General features: G+C 35.5%; 1 pseudogene; it reads left to right on the top strand.

Annotated features, from left to right (window-relative positions):
- The first annotated feature begins 1,216 nt into the window (after positions 1-1,216).
- Positions 1,217-7,623, top strand: LOC121203087 (U-box domain-containing protein 4-like; annotated as a pseudogene).
- The last annotated feature ends 18,140 nt before the right edge of the window (positions 7,624-25,763 follow it).

Genomic DNA, 25,763 nt, shown 5'->3' with positions numbered 1-25,763 from the left:
AAAATTATATGATTATGAGGAGGTTTTTGTTTTTATATTTTATAATTCAATAAAATTTGAATGGAAAGCACAATTTATGCAACTTTTAAACATCATTTAATTTTTATATAAAATTTTTATTAATATATTTTTTTAACATTATTTTTTTTACCTAGGTGTGCTATAAAATTAATTATTATTAAACCATTTTAATGAGATTATTTTTTTGAAATGAATAAAGTTTCAAAGTAGTTTTTCAACTCATAAGTAATACGAAATAATTAGTTTTTTAAATTAGAAATAATCAAAGGTTTGACATTTTAAGTTAGGGTACTAAATTATTATTATATTTATAGTTTGATTATTTAACTTTAAAAAGTTACAAAATAGTAGTTGAACTATTCAAAAAATTTTATTTAAGTTATTGGGCTATTAAGTTTTATTTTTTTTAAATATGATTAACGAGCTTTAAGTGACCATTCAACAATCGGTATAATGTATTAGTTCCCATCGATGAGTAAATGAACATATCTTATCTCCAAATTGATTTGAAGATTAGTGTCAGGGATCAGAGAAGAAAATTGTTTGGATGTTGGTTTGCATATTCGTGATGTTCAAAGATGTTTTATGGAAAAACTAAACTACATAAGAGAAGGAGAATGCAAGTTTTCGATTGGTGCACACCGTGCGAATAAAGAAAGCCATACAACAGTGATTTTAATAGTTGAATGAATTAAATGTAAAAATTACAGCTCAATGAATTAAATAAAAACTTTTGATAGTTAAATGATCATTTTATAACTTTTTTAAGTTAGATGACCAAAACATAAACTTAATAATAGTTTAACGATCTTGGATGTATTTTACCTTAACTTAATACGGTATCTAAATTTCGGATTCATCTTTTATAAATTTTAATTTTGATTTTACAATATTATATTTAAACTAGATATTATTTTTTAAAAGTATTTTTTTTTATTTTAAACAACAATGTTAAGCATTAAAAATTTAAGTTATATTTGTTTAAAGCACTTTCTCTTTCGGAAAAAAATGGCAACCGGCGCTAAGAATACCATAAAATCTCTGTACTGAGGAACTTCGACCGGCAACCGGCTCTTTTGGCGGTTGTCAGTAGTACCGTTCCCAAAATCCAGTCAAAATATGCGTAAGAAAATTCAGAAAATGACGAGAATGTCCCACCCTTTCTATCTAAGTAATCACAGCAAACAATTAAAGAAACTTTAACTAAACCCCAGATATTTAATCCATTGAAAAACGAAAAGGAGAGCAAAAAAAAAAACTGCTAGAAATAAAGAAAAAAAAAAGAAGAAAAGAGGGCCTGAAGGCACAGCAACATAATAGCGAAATCTGGGCTCTTTTTAAAATATATTCTGCTTCTTACAAAAATCAAGAAAATGAAGGAAATTCCAACATTCCACAACTCTAAGGTGCATTTAGGTACCAGTTCCTCTTTTTCTTTCTGTTTTCCTTTCCTTCCTTTCTTTTTTTCTTGTTAGCTTTGAAAATTTCTTTATGTTTTTCCGAATTTATTTATCTTTGAATTTTGATATATGAATCCAGGTTCCTGCTTAACAAGTTAGAGAATCAAAGCTTCGTTTTTGGGTTCCTTGTTAAGATCATAGAGACCCATAACAGTGTTGAAAGATCTTGATTGAGGTCTCTCTTATTTCCTTGCAATTTCTGAATGTTTTGACTAATTACTTCTTTGGGCCTCGTTATTTTCAAACCATAAGAAAACCCATTTGATCTATTTACTTTCTGTATGACCATATTGTTTGATAGTATGATTTTTAAAGGCTATGTAGGTCTTTGGATAAATGAAATTTTAATGTCTGAGGGGGTTCTTGTGTTAACTTTAGTTATTAATTTGTTTTGCTGTTGTAAAAGTGTAAAAGAAACAGATTAAACTTGCACTTCCATAGGTTAATATTATTCTTTCTATGATTGGGAGGCCAGTATGTATGTATGCCTGAATCATTAAGGTGTAAAAATGATTTTATTAAGTTGTTGTTTCACTATTCTGTTCTCTTGAACTTGCTAGTTATTTTAAAATATAAAGCCATGTAAATGACGTAAGGAACCAGTTGGAGATAGGTTTTTGAAGTAATGATTTGGGTAAATCTTTTGTTTTCATTATTACCGTGCTAGTTTCCATCTAGCAGCATATGTTTTTTAGCATCTGGAATTTGAGAGTGGTTGTTGGATCATTTTATGTTTATTTTGCAATTCTTGTTAAGGTCTTTATATCCTTTGATTTGCAGCATCCAAATAATACTGTAGTCTTCTTGTTTCTGTTTCAATGTTGTCTTCATTCTAATCCATAAGCTACATAAATATATTGATGTCTCTGGATTGAATTTTAATTAAACCGCAAATGATTACCGAAAATAGGAAAATACATCCAAATAGTTAACTTGAATTTCCTAGAAACTAGGGCTTTAGTAGAGAGTAACTGTACAGGCTACAGAAGCTTACAAAGTCCTGCAGTAAAGACAATTCCATTGAAGGAGCAGTCACAGAATTTCAATTAGTCCTTGGCTTTCATTCATCTTATCTTAACTTCAGAGAGTGATTTGGCTTGCTATTAGTCAGCTAACTCCCTTGTCTGTGGTGGGTGAATGGGGATCATGTTATGTTTAACATGAACTGTGGAGAGCTGGTTTTTTTCTATTACCTTTTTAGGTTTACCTTAATAACATTTTGATGGATACTTGGAAGGTTATCAGCATAATAAACTCTAAAAGGAAACTTTGTTGTAATTTGATTGGGTTTTTTGGTGGTAAATATTATATTTGAAGTTTTAGAGTTTCAATGTACTTATATAATTATTATTTTTTTAATCTTATTTTTTACTTTAAAATTTTGGCTCCTTATAAGGATTGCTAGTTGGCAGATTTGAGATTTCAAGAATCTGTGTGGTTCTTTTTCTAGGTTTTGGTATGGAGTTTGAGAAGCTGTTTCTTCAGTTTAACGGAATAATATGGTTTTCCAAGGATCACTAATGAGAAAGAATTTTGCTGTCAGAGTTTACAAGAACAGGTAGTACATTACAATGTCCTTTATCTGGACCTTCGTGGTTCACTTTTTTCTTCAAACTTGGTCAATGAATTTATGCAGTTTGGTAAATGAATTTATCATAGGCAGTATATGTGATTGCCTGATGATTTACTTTGGATTTAGTTGAATGCTGAGAGGGGAATCTGTTGAACCAAAATAATTAGGTTGTTAGCTTTCTCCAATTGTTCCTTGTGATTTATGTTTAAATCAACCTAATCTGATTTGTATTGGAGGTTTATTCAGCACTAGTTCTTTGACTATTTCTTTAGTTTCTCTATTCTTCATTTCATCCTTATTCTGTTTTGCTCAATGATGACATTTTAGCTCGTCACATCTTCTTTGATTGGTTCAAAAACATTGAGCAGTTAAGCTCTTTGATGAAATGCCATTTTCTAAATGCTAACAGATCTAGTGGTGATTGTTACCTTGAAAACAACTGATCCTTTTTCTGGTATTTTCTTTGTTTTGCCACACACCTGTGACGTAATTATTTGAAATTCTGGAATGACATCTAAGTAAATGGAAAAAAAAATGTTTAACTGAGAGGTAACTTGTTGAATCTAAAATAACATGGGCTGTTGGGTATTTATCATGAACTTTAAGAGGGCATTATTACTTTGAAGTTACTGACAGGCTGGTAACTTCAAAGCATTAAATGTTTTGCGAAAACTTATACCTAAGGAAATGTTTGCCTAAATCTTGTCATCTCAATGCAATAGTATTGACTTCATTTGTTCTAAATCAGTATGTCTCATGTGGAGCTTGAAAATTGATGAATTGGTTAGGATCAATGTTAACAAAAAAAAAAAAAAACGAGATTTGATTAAACTTGATGATATTTTCTGTTCTATTCATGCTAACTTGCCTATGATATCAGTTTTACCCCTCTGTTTCTCTTTCTTGTAGTCTCTCTGACCTTTTTTTGTTGTTGTTGTTGACACAGATCATATGGAGATATCTTTGGTAAAAGCACTTCTTAGTAACATTTCCTCATTTTTAAATTTATCGTCTTTTGAGAAGATTAACTCAGAACCAGTTCAGAAGTACTACCAAAGAGCAGAAGAGATGCTAAAGTTGTTGAAGCCAATTCTGAATTCAATTATTGATTCAGAAGTTACTTCTGATGAAGTGCTTATCAAGGCATTCGAAGGACTGGGTCTCTCTATAGAAGAACTGAGAGAACAATGTGATAGCTGGCAACCCCTCTTGAGTAAAGTTTATTTTGTAAGTTATAAGTTCTATCTTCATTTCGCAAGTTCTCTTGGCGAGTTTAGTTCACTTTTGCCAGGAAGAAGTGCTTAACCTAACTTTACCATACTACTGATATAGTAAAGCTTTGATCAATTACAGATATAGTTTTCTTGTGAGGTGCTTGTTTTAGATTATTGTTGCCTTTTACACTTGATTGTTATGCAATAGCTTGTGAAATGTATGTGTTCTTTTTCTTCTCACCTTTTCCTGCTTGTTAGTTTATAATGTTTTTCATAGAAGTATTAAGTGAATGTGTAGCTTTTGGAATAAGCTATAGCCGCAAGACCTGATTCCTAGATGTTCAGTCATATTCAGGTGGAAAATTGCTATAGATGGGTGTTTTTCTAGAAAAACAAAATATAGAACAGAAATTTTCTTATAATCGTACTTGAATAACCATCTTCTTCCACTTAATATACAGGTTCTGCAAGTTGAGTCATTAATATCGAAGATTCGAAATCCCAGCCTGGATATAGTCCAGTTCTTGAAGTGTTCTCATCTGCATCTGCCTGATGAATTGAGTTCAGCATCTCTGGAGGTAATATATGACCAAAAGTTTTTGAAGCTTTTACTTTTATTTGAAGCTTGTAATTTTCATATTGTGTTATTAATAAAGCATAATATCATATTCTCTCAATGATTACCAAAGTGGATTTACTTGAGAAGTCATCTATTGGAGAGTGGTGGCATCTGACCTATACAGTTTTGAGATGTTAGAAAATAAATAGCTGTTCTTTTGATTTGATTTATGAGTTTAAAGAACGCTAAAAAAGAATTCACATTTCAGGATATCTAACAGTTGGTATGATTGATTGCAGCACTGCTTGCAGAAAATTAAGCATGTAGGATATGAACAAACATCATCTGTCATTAGGGAAGCCATCAGGGATCAAGTGGATAGTGTTGGACCAAGCTCAGAAATACTAGCGAAAATTGCAGAGAACTTAAGCTTGAGGTCAAACCAGGAGATTTTGATAGAGGCTGTGGCCCTTGAAAAGTTGAAGGAGAATGCTGAACAAGCTGAAAAAACTGCTGAAGCTGAGTTTGTTGATCAAATCATTGGTCTTGTAACTCGCATGCATGAACGGCTTGTCCTAATAAAACATTCGCAGACTTGTAGCCCGGTTCCCATACCTGCTGATTTCTGCTGCCCCTTTCCCTAGAGCTAATGACTGATCCAGTGATTGTGGCATCAGGACAAACCTATGAGCGGGCTTTCATCAAGAAATGGATTGGTCTTGGGCTCATTGTGTGCCCCAAGACACGGCAGACTTTGGCTCATACCAATCTTATACCTAATTATACAGTGAAGGCACTAATTGCAAACTGGTGCGAGTCAAACAATGTGAAGTTGCCTGATCCCATGAAGTTCATGAGCCCCCTTCTTTTGCACGCAGAGTCTGGCTTGTCAAGGGACTCAAGTACTGTTCCATGTTCTAGAAGCAGCCAACCAATTTCACCGGAGTCACGATCTACAAGTCAAACTGATAAAAACCTAATCACATCCAGTGGACTTAATCGGGAGGGAACCTCCCCGCTGCATCCTCGATCTACCTCAGAGGGTTCTTTGCCAGCTATTGATGGAAATGGAGAGTATCTGGATGTTGCAAGAATATCACTAAGTAGTGCTGAAGAGGGATCCAACTTGGAACAGAGAGGTAGCGAATCAGTTGGCCAACCCCCGTTGTCACCTTCTATTAATGAATTTCATAACAATGGACAGTCATCTCTGAATCATGCAAGATCTGACTCAGCATCTAGTACACTTTCTAATTCAGATTTTCCTCAAGGACCAGGTGGAGATGCCAATGAGAGTTTGGAGGCGTCAACTCATCTCAGGGCCAATAGTGATGTTAATGGAGAGGTGAAATCTGACCCGCAGCCTGTGGCTAGCTCAGCCATCCCACAGAGAGAAGCTGAGTTCTCTCCTCGATTTATGGATCCAAGATCTCGAAGCCAAAGAATCTGGCGCCGACAATCAGAGAGATTCGTTCCAAGGATCATTTCTTCTCCTGGTATTGAGAACAGGGCTGACCTTTCTGGCACTGAAACCCGGGTTAAGAAATTGGTAGAGGACTTGAAGTGCACTTCAGTCGATACTCAACGAGAGGCCACTGCTCAACTCAGGTTGCTTGCCAAGCACAATATGGATAATCGGATTATAATAGCAAACTGTGGGGCCATTAGCATGTTAGTTGATTTGCTTCGTTCACCAGATACAAAGACTCAGGAAAATGCTGTTACAGCACTTCTTAACTTATCAATTAACGATAACAACAAAACAGCCATTGCTAATGCAAATGCAATAGAGCCTCTGATTCATGTCCTCGAGACAGGAACTCCTGAAGCTAAAGAAAACTCAGCTGCTACTCTTTTCAGCCTTTCTGTCATCGAGGATAACAAAGTCAGGATTGGAAGGTCTGGGGCAATTGGGCCTCTTGTTGATTTACTGGGGAATGGTACTCCTAGGGGAAAGAAAGATGCTGCTACAGCCTTGTTTAATCTGTCAATATTTCACGAAAATAAGGCCCGAATTGTGCAAGCTGGTGCTGTTAGACACCTTGTGGAGTTGATGGACCCAGCTGCTGGAATGGTTGATAAGGCTGTTGCTGTTTTAGCAAATCTTGCTACGATTCCTGAAGGGAGGACTTCAATTGGGCAGGAGCAAGGGATTCCTGTGCTGGTTGAGGTCGTTGAATTGGGTTCAGCAAGGGGAAAGGAAAATGCCGCGGCTGCTCTTTTACAGCTCTGCACAAACAGTAATAGGTTTTGCAGTCTGGTTCTCCAAGAAGGTGCTGTCCCACCGCTAGTTGCCTTGTCCCAGTCTGGTACACCCAGGGCTAGAGAGAAGGTATAATGCTTCTGCTTTTTTCTTTTTTCTTCTTAAATATCACTGCCTTTCTTTTACGTTCACAGAAAATTGTCATAAGCTTCTATTGATTGCAGGCACAGACACTTCTGAGTGTCTTCAGAAACCAACGACATGGTAATTCTGGAAGAGGCTGAGAGTAGGAAAACAAGCTTCATTGCCATTCAAGGTTTTGGGTCTATACAATATGTATACATTTGATGTTGCAAATAATGCATGCGAAGGTTTTGCTGTTTTGATTTACTGGGTCTATTGTAGAGAAAAAAAAATTATTATTTTATGGAGGATTTGATTGAGTCCTCTTGTCAATTACTTTGTGTTTTAAATGTGAAATTTGTAAATGTGGGGAAGAAATATCATTTCATACATGCGAGTCTGTCTGGTCTGTTGCAGCGAGCTTTGTCTGAATGATAACCAATGAATGGTCTCTGTCCTGGTTGATGTTCCATGATTCTTTTTCAACGTCTTTTTTTGATACTACTAATATTGAGACTGATTTGTAAGCTATGCTTCTCTGCAGGGCCACCAAAAGTAGGCATTTTATTGGTGTATTTCCCATAACTTTGAGAACCCAATATAACCTCTTTTTATACTTTTTTGCTTTCATTGGAAAACCATCTAACCAAGTCCATGAGCATTTTGTTTTAAGTGATTTTGCAGTTGATTTTAATCCATTATTTTTCTTCAAGTTCGGACCATCAGTTTCACAATGTCCATACAATGATTTTGACCTTTTTTTTTTTTTGTGTGTGTTTGTGGGTTTCTTCCTCTCCACATTTCATATGGTGCCATCCTTGTTTTAGGCTTCAAAGTATCAAAATTTCCCTGATAAGCATGATATTTGAAAAGGTAATAAGTGCTCCCCAAAACATAAAAATAAGTCACTATAAGCTTTCTTCCTCTCCACATCTCATATGGAGCCATCCTTGTTTTAGGCTTCAAAGTACATTGTTAATCACATTAACTATGTTAACAACTTCAACCCAAAACTTATGAGACTCTTGGAATCTAGTATCATTCTGGCCATATCTTGAATGGTTTGATTTTTTCTCTCAACCACACTGCTCTAAAGATGAGTTCTCGGTGCTAAAAAGTCATGTTGGATCCTTTTGTTGTCACAGAAATCACAAAACTCTTTATTCTCAGATCATTTCCTTGATTGCTCTTAATCCTAATGGTTTTCCCAATAAGCTGGCTTTTTCTCATTCATCAACTTCTTGCATAACTTTCTAAAGGTTTTGAAGGTTTCAAAATTTTCCCTTAGAGACTTTACTTAAGTGTACCTTGAATAACTATCCACACACACTAAGACGTATCTCTTACCACTCAAACTCTTAGTCTGCAACTAGGGATGTGCCTCGCATTGTTGCTTGCCCTTCATGCATTCTCCACACTTTGGGAATGCCTCCCTTTAACTTTGGTAATCTCTTTACTGTATAATACTTCACTAAATGTTGTAGGTCTTTGAAATGAACATGACTTAGTCCTCATTGTAACAGTTTGATTTTTAGCAGTATAAAAAAGGCAGTTTCGAAATTTCATTTCTATAAACTAAGTCCGTAAATATTAAATATGAATATTTACGATGTTAATATAAAAATATATTGATGTTTGGTCCATCAATTTGCCAATTAAATAGTTAATTTAGGTACAGGGATTAAATTGTAAAAGTCCAATTGTTATAGGTTTCCAATTGTTATAGGTTTTGAATTGACCAAAGGCTTGAGAGCTTAAATGGCAATTAACCAAAGGCCTAAAATGGTAATTAAACATTTTTCATAGGAAATTAGTGGATGGTGATGAAAGAACCCATTGTGTATGTTTAATGAATTATTAAGTTAAACAAAACATGATTAGTTTAATTAATCAAGTTAATTAATCCTTAATCTTACTATATAGATTAAAATAGTGTAAAAAAATGTCATCTTTTTCATTACTCTTCTCTATTGCCGAATTTGAAAGGAGAAAAAACCTTTTGAAGCTTTTTAATATCTGCCACTAATTAGTAAGTGAGTTCAAGTCATTTTCATGTAATTTTTATAGATTTGAGGTCATGGGAACTTGATTTAGCTAGCTTATGTACCAATTTATAAAATTTTTAAAGTTTTAAAAAGTTTCCATTGTTAATTTCTTGAAGAATTAGGCTTGAAATTGATAAATTTTAAGCTTAGTTTATGAAAATGATTAGATTGTAAAGTTTAATTGTTAGTTTTGTACATTAAGGACCAAATTATATAAAATGTAAAAATGTTATGAAATTTTTGTAGGGACAGGAAGTAGAGGGTCTTTAATGAATATCTGTGAAATAGGATTTTAAACCGAGGCTCAAAATTAAAAGTTATGGCTATTTCGAATTCAAGGATTAAATTGAATAAAATATAAAATTTTAGGGATATCAAAAAAATGAGATTATGTAGGTTCATTCATGTCATGACATAGTATGAAAATACTTAGTATTGATGGCTTGTATAAAATAATTTTATAGGTTAAGAATTAGATCAAAGAGGAGGTAATCGAGAAAAAAACTAAAATTGTTTATTAGTCTTTAAAGAATAAATTTGTTTGGTGTTTTGAATAGGTAAGTTCATATGGAATTTACTATTTTAGGTTGTTATGTGTTTGGTTTTATATATGTATGTTTGATTATGGATTGGTTAGTTGCAAATTGGTATGAAAGGCTAGAATTAGACTGAATTGAAATGTGGCGTTTATGTGTAAAAGATGCCCGTGTAAACTTAGTAAAGAGTTAGGATACGATTGGTATACCAATAGGATTTTGTTCATGCTTGTACGTGATTTATTACAAATGTTAACGAGATCCAACATTCGTTGCGGATTCTCGAGTAGTATGTGACACAGGTTTAACTCGGATGAGTAACTTAATGTGTCATAATATTGGTTTAGCCCAGACGGGTAACCATATATATAGAAATGTACTTAGCTCGGATGATCAACTAGTGTCGTATAGTTACTTGTGTATCTAAGCTTGTTTACTAGGGTTCATCGGACGAAATGGTTTAAAGGAAATTGAGAATTTGAAATGTGATGAAATGAACTTGATATTCAAATTGAAAAGTCATTGAATGGATTGAATTGAAAATGATAAAATTTTTATGATCAATAAATAGCACCGATGATTGATTTGAACTATGTATACTCGTTAATATCTTATGATTGTTGATCAAATATGCCTTTGAGATAAGTTACATGAAAGTGACATGAATTGACATGTTAAGTACTTGTAGTATTAAATGATCTTGATTATAAATCAATGCTCACTTTGTTGGTGTTCCGATTATCATGTCTAGCCAAAGTTATGCCAAGTTAAGCTAGCTTAAAATGTTTAGGTAAAGAATAAGGTAAGCTATGTATAGTACATATGATCTTACTAAAAATTTTATATGCTTACCCTTGTTGTTTTCTGTCCCTTGTAGATTGTGACCTTGCGGAACTCGTCAAGTCGGATCGCCTCAGAGCTCACACTATCGCCAAATTGGTAGTTATGCAATCATTTTGAGTCTAGTATTGTGGCACGTATATAAGGGTCATGGTGTGTGTCTTAGCACTTAGAAGAGTTTACTACTTGGCAAGTATGGCATAACCTATTTTTTATAATGTGTTGCCTTTTTTATTTGGTAAATACATGGTATTGGCTATGTTTTATGCTAAATTTAGTGATAATATATGTTTGTATGTTTGGCATGTGGAATGATAAATTAAGGTAGATAAGATAACTAAGTTAAGGAATGATTGAAATTGATATATTTGAAAGTCTGCAGGAATATGTATTTGAGACTTGATTGTTGTTGTTCATATTAAAGGCCTATAAGTCATTAATGCATTTAAGTAAAGAAAAGTATGTATTAAGGTTGTATGACATGCCTTAATGTGTTTTGAAATAGGTTTATTTGACATTTGATTGAATGTATTGAAATGAATAGATTTGTAACAGGTTGAGCTCATGTTGAATTGGTTTTTATTAGAAATGGTTAAATGATTTTGTCAAGCCCCAATTTATATTTGTTTTCTTTGAGAGCTTAGACAAGAACAAGTATCTGGCCTAGTGGTTAAGTAGTAGTAGAATTGCTCTTGTGACCTGAGTTTGAGTCCCCTCGTACATGCTTTTTTTTTTAAATTTCGACAAACCTTGTGGTTAACCCTTGATTGCCACCCATGATGGTGGAGATGATATTGGTGTTGACCCATCACTTGCTCATCTTGTCCTCACCTTTCCATTCTCTTTCCTTTTCTTTTGTTTCTTTCCTTTTGCAACATTTTGTTCACATCTCTCCCGTTTTTCCCTTTTGACTTTTCTTTCCTCTAATCTTTTCCTCTCTGTGGTAGCCCTTTCTCTTTTCCTTGTCTTTCTCTTTTTTTTTCTTTTCCCTGCTCTTTTTGTTTGCACCACCACCTATACCGTTGTACACCACCATTTCTTCCTTTGTGCTACCTATATCTCCACCTTGTACCACCAATTATCTTCTTTGTCATCATTCCTCCTATTGGGAAATGTGCCCATATTGTTGTAAACATGTAACTGTTTTCTATATATTTGAACGATGAATAAATAAATAAAGTTAATTTCACATTTCACTATTATGTCTTTTGTATTTATGTCTTTTATATTTTGTATGCATAACGGAATTGTGACAAGCAAATATTAGCTCATTGATTGTCTAAAGTTCAAACTGAAGATAAGTGGTATTGTAAAGAACGTTGACATTGCGAGAAAGACAACTTACTTCAGTAGATAATCTAAATGAGTCCATAATCCCGTAAAAGAATCAAAGTGAGCATTTGATTAAAATACTGAGAAGGATTATTATGTCGTCTACAACTTCAATTGGGGAGATGGCTAGTCTTGGCTATCAGAGCAGTTGAATCCATGAGTAGAGACATAGATGTATTCATTAGTAGAATGATACATTGGACTAGACCAAAGATGAATTAATTTTGAATCTGTTTATGAGTTAATTCACTTGTGACTTTCATGGTGTGATTTACCTAAATCCTGAGTTGGTCACTGACCATGAGTATGCAACTCATGTGTTTTGATATAAGTGGAGGCTTATGCTCTAAAGATGATCAAGCCCATAGGCGGTATGTTGGGTACATGACTTGTGTATGGCATGGCTTTACTAGCATAGTGAAATTAATAGCTCAATTAAATATTTAATGATATCCTTTCATTGACATTGTGTGGATTGAGAAATATGGAAAGTGACCACGGGTTGCTTGTTCTCGAACGAGCAATTTATCACAGTCATTTGTTGACAGTGATCATATTAATCATTAAGAAGACACAATAGTGACAATGAGATAAAATATGATTGTATTGAGAGAATAGATTTAACTCAAATGAATCAAGGATATCATATGACGGTAACACACACATGACGAGGTCATTGGACAAAGTAGTTGGATGAATTGCTTTTGTAAAGAGTATACAATAAGGAGTTTTCAATCATGGTACTTCTTGTGCACTGACTCCAAGATTAAGTAAATGCGAATTATCAGAACGATGCTTCTGGACATAATTTCAATCACTATTCTGGACATAATTTCAATCACTAGAGCCTAATTGTATATGTCTGATTGGTCCATTCGCTAGCTCAACAAAAGCTTGATCAGATTGCATTTGAATTAGAAGAAAATTCTATGGCTTTGGGAATAATTTAATTGAGTCAATTTATTCGATGTGGAATTAAATTAAGTAGTCGTGATAATTGTTTAACTAGAGAATTTGATTAAAGAATTTTCTTAAAAAAATAATTTGGAAAATCTAAATAATTTTTGGAAAAATTATTTTTGATCAAGTAAAATTAAATTAATCAAATCAATTAAAATTAATATGATATTTTTGGAAGTTAAATTTCAAGTCAGAAAATTGGTCCAATGGGTAATAGGACTTGAAAATTGGACCTGAAATCGTAAATTACGCTCGAGAGCCCAAAAACGAGACCAAGACCGAATCGGGTTGACAATCCAACCAATGGCAAGACTGAATCGATCGGGTCATCATTGACCCAGACTGAACTGGCTCAGGGTGCCGTACCTGCATCACTGGACACGGCAGTGTTGGTGGTTGCGACAACGGCGTCCCCATGGCCGATGGCGGTTGGTCAACAATGGTTGAGTAGTGGAAGAGTTACACTCCTACTAGGACTCTATCAGAGAATTTGATTTCAGATTAATTATTCCAAAAATAATATTATTTTAATATTTTAATATTAAATTAAATTTAATACTTATCTTAATAATATTTTATTAATTTAATATTAAAGTGATTATCTTAATATTAAATTTTAATTTAATGTTTATCTGTAGATAAACATTCTATTATTTTAATAAGATTTAATATTAAATTTAATCTAATATTATATTAATTTATTATTAAAGTGATTAAGTTTAATAATAGTTGAACTTTCTAAACTCTCCTTATAGAACGAGAGCCCTGGGTCATTTTACAACTTGAAGTCAAGAGAAAGTTGTAGAGAGAAAATTCTATAAAGAGATTATTCCAGAAAATTTTTAGAGATATTTTTCTGATTTACAACTTGACCTAAAAGTTTAGAGAAATTGTAATATTACCCAACTAGTAATTTTTGTGAAAAATTTTCTAATTCGAAGTGAGCCCACACTCGACAGACGTGAGCTTGAGGATAGTAAAGAGGCCTACTCGGTTGAAGTGCTCATCATAAACAAATCGAAAAGGTACAATTTTGTTTAAGTGTTTATTACTTTAGATATCACAATCAAGATATTGTTTTGGAAAAATTTTTAAAACTCTAGTGTTCAATAAATTTATTTTTCGCTGTGGTTTCCAAACCCTTTTTTCCAACACCTCCTCCCTTGTAGCCCATTTTGCACCTTCACCACCCGTCGTCATCGCATTGCCACTTCTTCGCTATCGTGTCACCGTTGCACAACCACCACGCCATCGTCGCACCACCACCACCATTCTTCTTCTTTTGGTTGTAGCCGAATCTCCTATTGTCCTTATTTCTTTTTATTTTTCTTTGGCCAAAACTCTATTCTCTTTTCCTCTTATCATCTATTTCAAATTTGTGTAGCGTAAGTGTCCTCTAAAAATAGATATAGTAAATAGATCTTATTTATGTCTTGGTCGAATCTAATGTTAGTGTTAGCCGAATCTAACATGTGATGTTTATTATGTGTATTTGTCGATTAAGGTGCAAATTGTTAGAGTATGACCAAAGACCAATCATGAGATGATTGTATTCACTTACTTGTTTTACCTTGTTTATTAGTATAAAGCATTGCCATTATTATTTCAGTTTCTTTTTTTGTGTATATAAATAAACTGAATTGTAATAAAGTCCTAAGAAGACATGGTTATTCTTTAAAAGGTCCTTATTCAAGTCTTATTGTGGGCTTGGATAATAATAATGCATTGAGACTAATGTGTAGTTAATTGATGACAAGGAGTTATCATTGACATAGGGATGTCAAAATCAATACATGAGTATGTGTTATAGAGCAATATATTGGACTAACCTGCTATGAGTATGTTTATTAGATTATTATGTAATAGTCACAATACTGCTCATAGTGATAACTATGTATATGATCCTCAGACTTGAGATCATTATTATTCTAACATCGTGAGTCGTATATTTTGATACAGTCAAAAAATCTACCGTAATAGGTTGTACTATAAAGACTGATGTTGGATATACCACAATCTATGTAGTGGGATATGGTTGATCAAGATAATATTTATCCTTCCTACATAATTGGAGCAATATCTTAGGCCTCTTGATGGAGTGAGACTAGAAATGCATGGGCATGCTCGAATAAGTTTATATAAGATATCAAACTTATTTGTTTATTGCTGTAACGCCATAAAATTTGAATATTTGATTTGTTAGATTTTATCTTAATTAAGTCTTTGCTTCAGTGGTTGGGGGTCTTGATTCTGTGTTTGAGGTCATGGGTTCTAATCTCATTTCTTGGAATTTTGCTATTTTTGTCCTATCCCTAACTCTAGTTTGTGGATTTAAATTTTATTTTTGGTCATTCCATATTAGAATGAGCTTGCTAGTTCAATGGTTAGGTGTTAGCTTACGCTTGAGTTTGGTGTTTGAATCCTTGTGTAAGCAGGTTGACAATATTTTTGCTATTTTTGTTAAGTTGACCATGTAGTGGTTGTGGTTTAATCGAACTCTATTTGTGGGGGAAATCTGATAAATTAGCATATTATTTAGTTGGTTTGAAATTGGTTTTTGTTAAAAAATATATATTATTATTTATGTTATTTTTAATTTTAAATTAAATTTATTTTGTTTTACTTTATTTTCTTTTTCCAAATTCCCCTAATCCCATGTCTCCCACATTTTCCTATTTTTCCCAATTCATCGGTTTACGTTTCTTTCAATAAAGGAATTTCAAAATCTATTCCTTCTTTTTGCCCACTTTCTTTAATATTTGTCCTCAATCATTTGGTTTTGGATTGTTGCTTATTTGATTCTATTTTATTTCTTCTTTTGGCTTGGTTGGCTTCAATCTTGCTAGGCAAGGGTTCTTTGTTTTTTTTTTCTTTCTATTTTCTTGTTGAGGGTGTTCATTTGGTTTGGGGGTTTTAGAGTTGCAAAATTGTGTTGTTAAATCTGTGTTATATGTTAGCTAATTAATCCAATGTGTTTTAGGGGAAGATTGAGAGCAGTTGGGTGTTCCTCTAGCGACCTAAGTTTCATGTAGTTCCTGTTCCTTTAATGGTAAGCGTATGAATGCGTTTTTGATAGTGTTGAATGAGTTTGTTGTGTTTGATTCTTGATTAATTTTGTCTCATTACTGGAATTGGTCGTGGTAAATATCGTATTTAGGTTCTGGGAGTCTTGTGTTTGCATTCACATCAAAATTGAACTAGGTGTGTAACGAAAAACACAAAAATTAGTGCTGTCGATGCCACATGGCCATATGCCAGGTCATGTGGTAGGTCGTGTGTGACACACGACCATGTGAGCCACACGGTCTAGGCCAATTGGACATGTGGGCCACACAGGCATGTGTGTGATCGTGTGTCAAGCTGTATGGCCCAAAAAATCAAAATTTTCCCTAGGGTCGTAAACATCATTTGGATTGATCATAAGCCTTCCATAGGGTCGGTATGTTATAAAATAAGCTATAAAACAGGAATTCTGATTATTTGCTAGCGTAAAATTAGATAAAAATACATATGTTTGAAATGATATAAGATAAGTAAAATCTGTAATATGTTGTGTATGAACTAAAAAATGTTATGTATGACTTGATATCCGATAAGCATGACTAGAGTTTGATATTGAACATGTATGACATATACATATCTCGCATATGATATTTCTGTATGTGCATTTGGGATGAGATTTATGTATATGGAGGAAGTGTGGGCATTATAATAACCTATCGTATTTGGTGGCTCAAACACACATATATCTGTACACGGCGATAAATTGCCTAATGATTTGGCAACTAAGCTGCAAATATTCTGAAAAGTGTCATACAGACACTAAGAGATATGTAGGGTTTGATGGGTATTTAATACCCTATATGATGTGTAGGGATGGTCGAAGATGGTGTGTAGTGGATGGGGGTAGGATTGTAAATTTGCTTTCGATTCAGTTTCTATATGTGATATATGCTATGTATTTGCTCTGTTAAGAGTTATGTCTGAAATTTAATTTGTGATACTGATTTAATAAGTTACACACTGAGTTTCAAAAACTCACACTTTATTTGTCTGGCACTTTCAGTTAATCTTCAGACTTAGGCGGATCGGTGCGACGGGAGCTTGGTTATAATATTTTGGTACATTCGATTTATTTAAATTTGGAATTAATGTGTTTTGTAAATTTTGGACTGTTTGGACACTTGCAACTGTTTTGGTTTTGAACTTTAATATCGTTGTTCCTCTCAAAATTAATTAACCGTTTTTGTTGACGAAGCTTGGTTTTCTTGCAAAACAATGGATTTTTAAACAATAAAAAGTGTTTTCCAAAATTCGTCGTGCTAAATATTTCTTCTGCAAACTTATACGATTTGGAAAATGTAAACAAACAATAGTTTCACAAATCAAATAAGAAAGAGATGCTTTCAAACAACCAGACTTTCATGTAACAAAAGCTAACAATGGTGTCTTTACAAAATTATCATATTCTGGGTTTTCAATTGATTTACAATGACATCTCCAGATTTGGCTATAGCGTCTAGGCCAGGTTTGGAGTGTTACATTTGGTGGTTTTAGAGCCAGGTTGCAAACAAAACTCATTTATGCTTTAATATGAAAATAACTTTAAGGAATGCCAAGTCTCTAGCGCCAATCTTGTAAGTAATTCTGATTTAGTTAAACTTTTAGTTTAGAAAAAAAAAACTCTGAAATTATTAGAACTATTCTGCAATAGTTAAAGACTGTAAAAAAATTCATAAATTCTTTTTATAAATTTCTGAGCATAAAATATCTATTAATAAACATCAGAACTGATACATAAAAGTCTGTAATGTAGATAAACATAAAATGAATGCACTTGGAACTCGTTGAAGAGGTACCCGTAGGCGTAGCGGGCACCGAAGGGGGCTTGAGCTGAGCTATCCTTGATGGGCAGTATGCCAAATTTGGATACAAGTGAAAAACCGGGTACACCTATTACTGAGACAGGGTCTCAGACTTAGACGGTTGGGGATGATGGATTGTCCGAAGCCATGTTGAGGATTTTAGAGAGGGTTGCTGGGCCCTATTTTGGATTTGGGAGCTGTGGGTCAGTAACTGAACGACTTCGGTCCAACGGTAGTAAACTGTTTAGTGGAGTCACTAAAGTTGCCCCGGCTGTGGCTAAATATTGGTTGGAGGCCACAAAGAGGAGCATGAATGATATTAAATACACCCAGAGTAGAAATTGAAAGGTGCAGTATCTTTGGTTTGCGACAGGGCGTACCAATGGTGGTTAACGGTTAATGAAGGTACTCAGCTTAACCAGATTTCTTGGTAGCCTTTTAAGAACGTCTTCTAGAGCAAGTATGTGAGGGTGAGTTATGTGGAGGCTCGTAGATGCTAGTTTTTGGGCTTTACTCAGAGAGATAGGACCGTGGCTAAGTTTAAGGTCGAGTTTCTAAGATTAAGAAGATATGTTTGTGGGCTTGTGTCGATTGATAATGATAAGTGTATCCGTTCCGAAGAAGGGTTGAGGTATGACCTCAAGGTTATTATAGACCCGCAGAGGGGTGGGTTTTTACCGTCTTGGTGGATAAGGCAAAGTTTACTAAGGAAGTTAAGCACACAGAGTGCGAAAAGAGGGATCGGAAGAGAGGTAAGACTAAGAAGGATTCAGAGCCCTCTAGTTCTGTTCAGAGGTCTAAGAAATTGGTCATATTTGATGTTGAGGCTCCTATAGCTCCTATTGTGGTTCAGACATGTGGAGTTGTGGTAGACGTCATTTGGGCAAATGTTGGAGGAGGTTGGGATCTTGTCTGCGATGCGGGTCAATGGAGCACCGCATCAGGGATTGTCTATACTACTCTGATTAGGTGCAAGCTCTAGCTCTGGGTTTGGCTCAGCCTCAGAGGTTAGTACAACAACCACCTAAGGTTCGTGGTCCAGCCAGGGGTGGTAATGATATGGGTAGGGGTTAGAGAGTACCGAGCAGAGGTGCTAATTAGACTAAGACTAGTGTAACAACCCTAACCCATATCCGTTGCCGAAACAAGGTTACGGAGCATTACTAGAGTTTTCAAATTAAACGGACATAAATTTCAAACATTTCAAATCTTATCAATAATCATATTAAAACCAATAAAAATCATACATATTGTCCCTTATACGAGCCATCGAGGCCCTAAATACGTATTAGAAACAACTCGAGACTAAATCAAAAACTCCAAGAATTTTTCAAAAAGCAATGAAAAGTTTCAATACTGCAGGAGTCACACGGCAAAGAGACACGCCTGTGTCTTAGGCTGTGTGGGCATTTGAAGTAGGGACACACGACCGTGTCCCAGCCCGTGTAACTCACTGACTTGGGTCACACGGCCAAGCCACACGCCTGTGTGCCAAGCCGTGTACCCTTTAAATACCCTTACACGCCTGTGTGCCAGGCTGTGTGCTAAGCCATGTAATAGCTTGAATTGCAACCTTTTGAAAGCTACAGGGGACACACAATCATGTCGCCTGACTATATGTCACAAATGGCTGAGACACAAGCCAGTGCGGATGAAAATAGACCATTTTACAAGACATTGTTCTCACCTATCTGGGTATGTACCTACAACAAAAAATGCACATATATACAAGCCATAACAAGGCACCTGTAACACCCCTCACCCGTAGCCGACACCGGGATAGGGTACGAGGCATTACCACGACTTTACTTTTTGAAACGTACTAAATTGGGTCACCAAGTTTTCCTCAAAATTTAAACTTTTCATCCTTGAACAACTCGTCCCTTATATAGGCCTTCGAGGCCTATAACATACCTAGAGGTAGTGAGAGACAAATTCGGGTATGTTCGATAAACCTTGGGCTCCTTAGGAAATTTTTCCTTATCATAAAATATCACACGCCCGTGTAGGTGGCCCCTGTGGACTCACACGCCCGTGTGACTTGGGGCACGCCCATTCCCTTCAACCGTGGCCAACACTGACTTATCAACACGGCCATGGCTTAAGCCCGTGCTGCCTGTCTGTGGACGACACTGTCTTTTTAACACGGCTATGGTGCACGCCCGTGTGGCCTACTCGTGTACAACTTTGAGCTAAAATTTTAAGTGCAGGGGACACACGACCATAGCACACACCCATACGAGGGAACCGTGTGTCACACACGGCCTAGACTCACACCTGTGTGTCTAACCTTGTGGACTCTAATAGGCTATTTTCCAAGCCTTTAGTCACCCCTTTCTACTACTTGTGCTTAGTGGTTACCAAATTCAAAGTAAAACACAATTATACACTTGTAAATAATCTTGATTAAACTAGATGTATGGAAACCACATATCATTGGTTTCATACATGATAGGTTATTTCCCATTTAATGTTTATGGGTTCCCATGTCACTTTAATTCATCCGAAATTGGCTCGTTCATATGACTCATTGCCAATTGGTAATGATCCATCACTTGTAAATAAAACCATGCATAAATTCGTAGGTCATAGCCTACTTCAATTAAGCTAATTTTTGTGGCCATATACAAAGAGATAAACATATTTTTACATGCCTTCATTTGGCAAATCAAATGACACATATAACAAAATACTCAAAAATACTATACATGCCATTGAACAAAACAAACAAAGTCTTTATACCAAAGCTTGTCTAGTTGATAATGTGTTGACTCTCCAATCGTCTTCCAATCCTTTTGAGTCCTCGAGCTCTGTGAGACAAGGAAAAAGAGAGGGGTAAGCATTTACATGCTGAGTAAGCTAGGATAATAGGAAAGTAAACTTACCAAGTATTTAACATGCATCCATGATAGATAAGGAAACCAACAATTATTAAATGGTTCCCTATTACTTGCACTCAATCAATAAGTTAGTAACATAATCAAGCATCATATAATTTAACTAGATGAGCTCATCATTCAACATATCATTTACACAAACATCTCATGTTAATCTTGTTGAGTTTCTAGGAAATCTCGATGGAATACCCATTAACCGTCAATTTATACAAATGATCATTCCTTATACGCACTCCCGCGAACCTCACATTTTATGGCAGGATTACCAGCCCAGGCTAAATCCCCTATTTTATAAACTCATAAGGTGATGTCGGGATTATCAGTCCAGGCTAAATCCCTTATAATGATAAACACCTTTAATGAGCTCAGATCTGAATTACCAGTCCAGGCTAAATTCAGACCCTAATCGGATTACTCGTCCGGGCTAAATCCATAATGCACACATATTCTTCGGGAGGCTTGATCATTCAAGGAACACCCATCCGGGTTAGATCCTTTTCATACCTAAGATTACGAATTACCCACCCGGGCTAAATCCTTACTGTAACACATGCAGGATCTCTTTACACATATCAATGAGGGTTTATCCATCGAATTCCCTTTTGTCAACCTCATCCGAGACATTTTTCACATGTTACCATCAAATATGCATTTCTATGATATTTCATGCTAATAATAAATGCAATCATCATGCATTCATAAATCATTCAATTATGCATATTAGGGGTTTACTTTAAGTTATCCAAACTTACTTGGTATTCTTTTCAGAGTTGTGTTTCGGTTATTCCGAAACTTTGCGTTTACCTCGATCGACCTCCGAAATTTGTTCCTCGGGGTCTATAACAAAAAAATTTAACTCATTAATACACTACATTATACATTTCAATTTTAAGATCTACCCCCAATCCAAATGACCCTTTTTCCCCTAACCTTTCACATTTTTATGATTTAGTCCCTAGGCTCGTATAATGAAACACATGCACTTTCTATCTTACCCAAGCCTAGCCGAACACTTTTCCTTCTTATGGTATCCCAAATTTTCCATTATTTTCTCATTTCTACCACACATTTACATCTTTTGCAAAATAGTCCCTATAAGGGTTTTTCATGAAAATCAACTAAGAAAAGATATTTAATACACATTCATCTTTCATATTCCTCCATAATCCATCAAAATACAAGCAACTCATGCATGGGTAAATTTTTAAACATGAACCCTAGCATAAAATATGGGTAGAAATGGAGAGAGCAAGCTACCGGGATTTCAAAAATACAAAGAGCATGAAAAACGGGGCTTGAGAGCACTTACTATTGAGCTTGGAAAGCTTGAAAACCCTAGCTATGGAAAACCTTGAAGTTTCGGCTGGAAAAGGAAGAGAATGGGCTGATTTCGGTTCATTTTTCCCATTTTATTTCATTAAAATACCAAATAACCAAAATGCCCTTAAGCTCTTTCCTTAAAATTCCATCCATGCAAGCCCATTTTTGTCCCAAAACTTAGAATTTGGGAAAATTACTCTCGAAGACCTTCTAATTCATAACCTAAAGCAATTTCATACAAATTGCTTCTAGAATTCAAGTTTTGCAATTTATGCAATTTAGTCCCTAATTTCCAATTGAACACCTTACTCAAAGAATTTCTTCATGAAACTTTAACACATGCATATAATCATATTCTAGGCCTCATAATAATCATAAAGTAAATATTTTGATGTCGAATTTGTGGTCCCGAAACCACCATTCCGACTAGGCCCTATTTCAGGATGTTACATTTCTCCCCCCTTAGGGACTTTCATCGTCGAAAGTCTTACCAGAAAACAGATTCAGATATTGACTTCTCATGGTTTCTTCCGGCTCCCATGTAGCCTCTTCTACACAATGTTGATGCCATAAAACTTTTACTAGAGCCAGATCTTTATTTCTCAACTGTTTAACCTCACGAGCCAATATCTTAACCGGTTCCTCTCCATAAGTCATGTCTGGTTGAATTTCAATCTCATTCGGTGAAATTACATGAGAGGGGTCTGATCGGTATCTCCTTAACATGGATACATGGAACACGTCATGAATCTTTTCCAGTTCGGGTGACAACGCCAAACGATAGGCTAACAGTCTAACTCTTTCGGTGATCTCGTACAGTCCGAAAAATCGTGGACTTAGTTTACCTTTCTGACCAAATCTCAATACCTTTTTCCATGGAGATACTTTCAAGAATACTCTATCTCCAACTTGAAATTCAATTTCCTTTCTTTTCAGATTAGCATAAGACTTTTGCCTATCCAATGCCGCTTTTAAACAATCCCGTATCACTTTAACTTTTTCTTCAGTTTCTTTAATCAGATCAACTCTATGAATCCAATTTTCCTTGAGTTCTGTCTAGTACAATGGAGTTCGACACTTCCTGCCATACAAGGCCTCATAAGGCGTCATCTTCAAACTTGTTTGGAAACTATTGTTGTAGGCAAATTCTACCAATGGCAGGTATTTTTCCCAGCTACCCTGAAATTTGAAGATGCAACAACGCAACATGTCCTCGAGAATTTGAATAATTCGCTCAAACTGGCCATCAGTCTGGGGGTGAAAAGCTGTGCTAAAGCTCAACTTTGTACCCAATGCTTCTTGTAACTTCTTCTAGAATCTCGCAGTGAACGTCGGGTCTCTGTCCGAAATAATTGACAGTAGTACTCTGTGCAATCTTACTATCTCAGAAATGTATAAATCGGCCAATCTATCAAGAGAATAATCCGTCCTTATCGGGATGAAATGAGCCGAATTTGTAAATTTGTCCACTATAACCCATATGTCATTTTTGTTTTTCGGAGTTAAAGGTAATCTCGTCAAGAAGTCCATGGTAACTTTGTCCCACTTCCATTCGGGGACCATTGCAACCTGTAACAAACCTGAAGGCACTTGATGTTCATCTTTAACTTGCTAACATACCAAGCATTTCAATACAAATTCAAAAACATCTCTTTTCATGCTGTTCCACCAGTACATCTTCTTTAAATCGTTGTACATCTTGGTACTTCCCGAGTGAACAGACAGACGACTGTTATGTGCTTCTTGCAAAATCTTACGAATAAGTTCATTGTGTTTGGGTACACAAACCCTATCTCTAAACATTAAACATCCATTAGGACTAATTCAGAAATCTAACTCAACATCAGACTCACATTGAGCTCTTTTTGCTTGCAAGTCATCATCATTAAGCTGATCATCATGAATTTCCTGCAGAAATGTTGGCCTAGCCTCCAGCTCGGCCAGAACTAAAGTATCATCAAGCAATGTCAAACGAGTATCCATGGCTCTCAAAGCATACAAGGATTTTCTACTCAATGCATCAGCACCACATTCGCCTTTTCCGGGTGATAGTCAATAATCAGATCATAATCTTTAATTAATTCTAACCATCTTCGCTGTCTCAAATTTAATTCTTTCTGAGTCATCAAGTATTTAAAACTCTTGTGGTCCGTGAATATACGGCAAGTCTCGCCATACAAATAATGCCTCCAAATTTTCAAGGCAAAAACAATAGCGACAAGCTCTAGGTTGTGGATTGGATAATTCTTCTCGTGAGGCTTCAATTGCCGTGAAGAATAGGCTATCACCTTGCCATCTTACATAAGTACACAACCCAATCCATTTAAGGATGCATCATTTTGTAGACCACAAGCTCTTTTCCCGGTTCAGGTAGCACTAGAACAGGAGCTTTAGTTAGCAATGTCTTTAACTTCTCAAAACTTTGCTGACACTTCTCTGTCCATTCAAACTTAACTTATTTCTGTAGTATCTTCATCATCAGAGTCGCTATCATGGAAAATCCTTTTACAAACCTTTAATAGTAACCAGCCAAGCCCAAAAAGCTTCTAACCTCGATTACATTCTTAGGCGATTTCCATTCAACAATTGCAGAAATCTTACTTGGATCAACTCGGATGCCTTCACCCGAAACTATATGACCCAAAAATCCAACTTCCTGGAGCCAAAACTCACTCTTGCTAAACTTAGCATACAATTGCTTTTCCCGCAAGGTCTGCAACACAATTCTCAGGTGTTTTGCATGCTCTGTCTCATCTTTAGAGTAGATCAAAATGTCGTCAATAAACACATTGACAAACTTATCCAAATATGGCCGAAAGATCCTATTCATTAGATCCATAAACATAGCCGGTGCATTCATCAGCCCAAACGACATGGGTACATCCGAGTCTTTAACTCGCAACTGATAATAGCCAGACCTCAAGTCTATCTTGGAGAATACGGTGACTCCTTTCAACTGGTCAAACAAATCATCGATCCCTGGCAAGGGATACTTATTCTTGATAGTCACCTTGTTCAGTTGCCGATAATCGATACATAACCTCATTGAAATATCTTTCTTGTTTACGAACAACACGGGGGCACCCCAAGGTGAAAACTTGGCCTAGCGAATCCTTTATTCGTCAGCTCTTGCAACTGTGCTTTTAACTCCTTTGACTCAGTAGGTGCTATTTTGTACGGGGCAATAGAAATGAGAGTCGTCCCTGGCACCAGTTCAATACCAAAATTTATCTCCCTTTCAGGAGGTAATCCAGGTAATTCCTCCGGAAACACATCTGGGTACCCACATACTATCGAAACGGACTCGATTTTCAGCTCTGTTTCCTTAGTGTTTAGTACAAATGCAAGGTAAACTTCATATCCTTTCATCATATATCTCTGGGCAACCATTGCCGTGATTACAACTAGCGACGAACCCAATTCTCTTGATTCGACCCGTAAAATCTTACCATCCGGGCATTTTAATTTAATACTTACTACCACAATTCACTATTACATCATGAAGGGCTAACCAATCCATACCAAGTATTACATCAAATTCATCAAATGGTAACAACATAAGGTTAGCCAAGAAACAACGACCTTGAATCGTCAAAGGACAATTCTTACAGACTTTATCAACTAGAACTGATCTGCCTAATGGGTTCAACACTCTAATAATATCTTCCATATGTTCAACAGGTATGTTCATACTAGACGCCAATCTCATGCAGATATATGACTGCGTCGACCTTGGGTCAATTAAAGCAACAACACTTATATTAAAAAGAGAGAAAGTACCCGTAATAACATCAGGAGCAGCAGCTTTCTCTCGA

This window comes from Gossypium hirsutum, chromosome A11, assembly GCF_007990345.1.
Source record: "Gossypium hirsutum isolate 1008001.06 chromosome A11, Gossypium_hirsutum_v2.1, whole genome shotgun sequence".
NCBI lineage: Eukaryota > Viridiplantae > Streptophyta > Magnoliopsida > Malvales > Malvaceae > Gossypium > Gossypium hirsutum.
The sequence above is the reverse complement of the archived record's forward strand: the minus strand, read 5'-3'. Positions and strand labels throughout refer to the sequence as shown.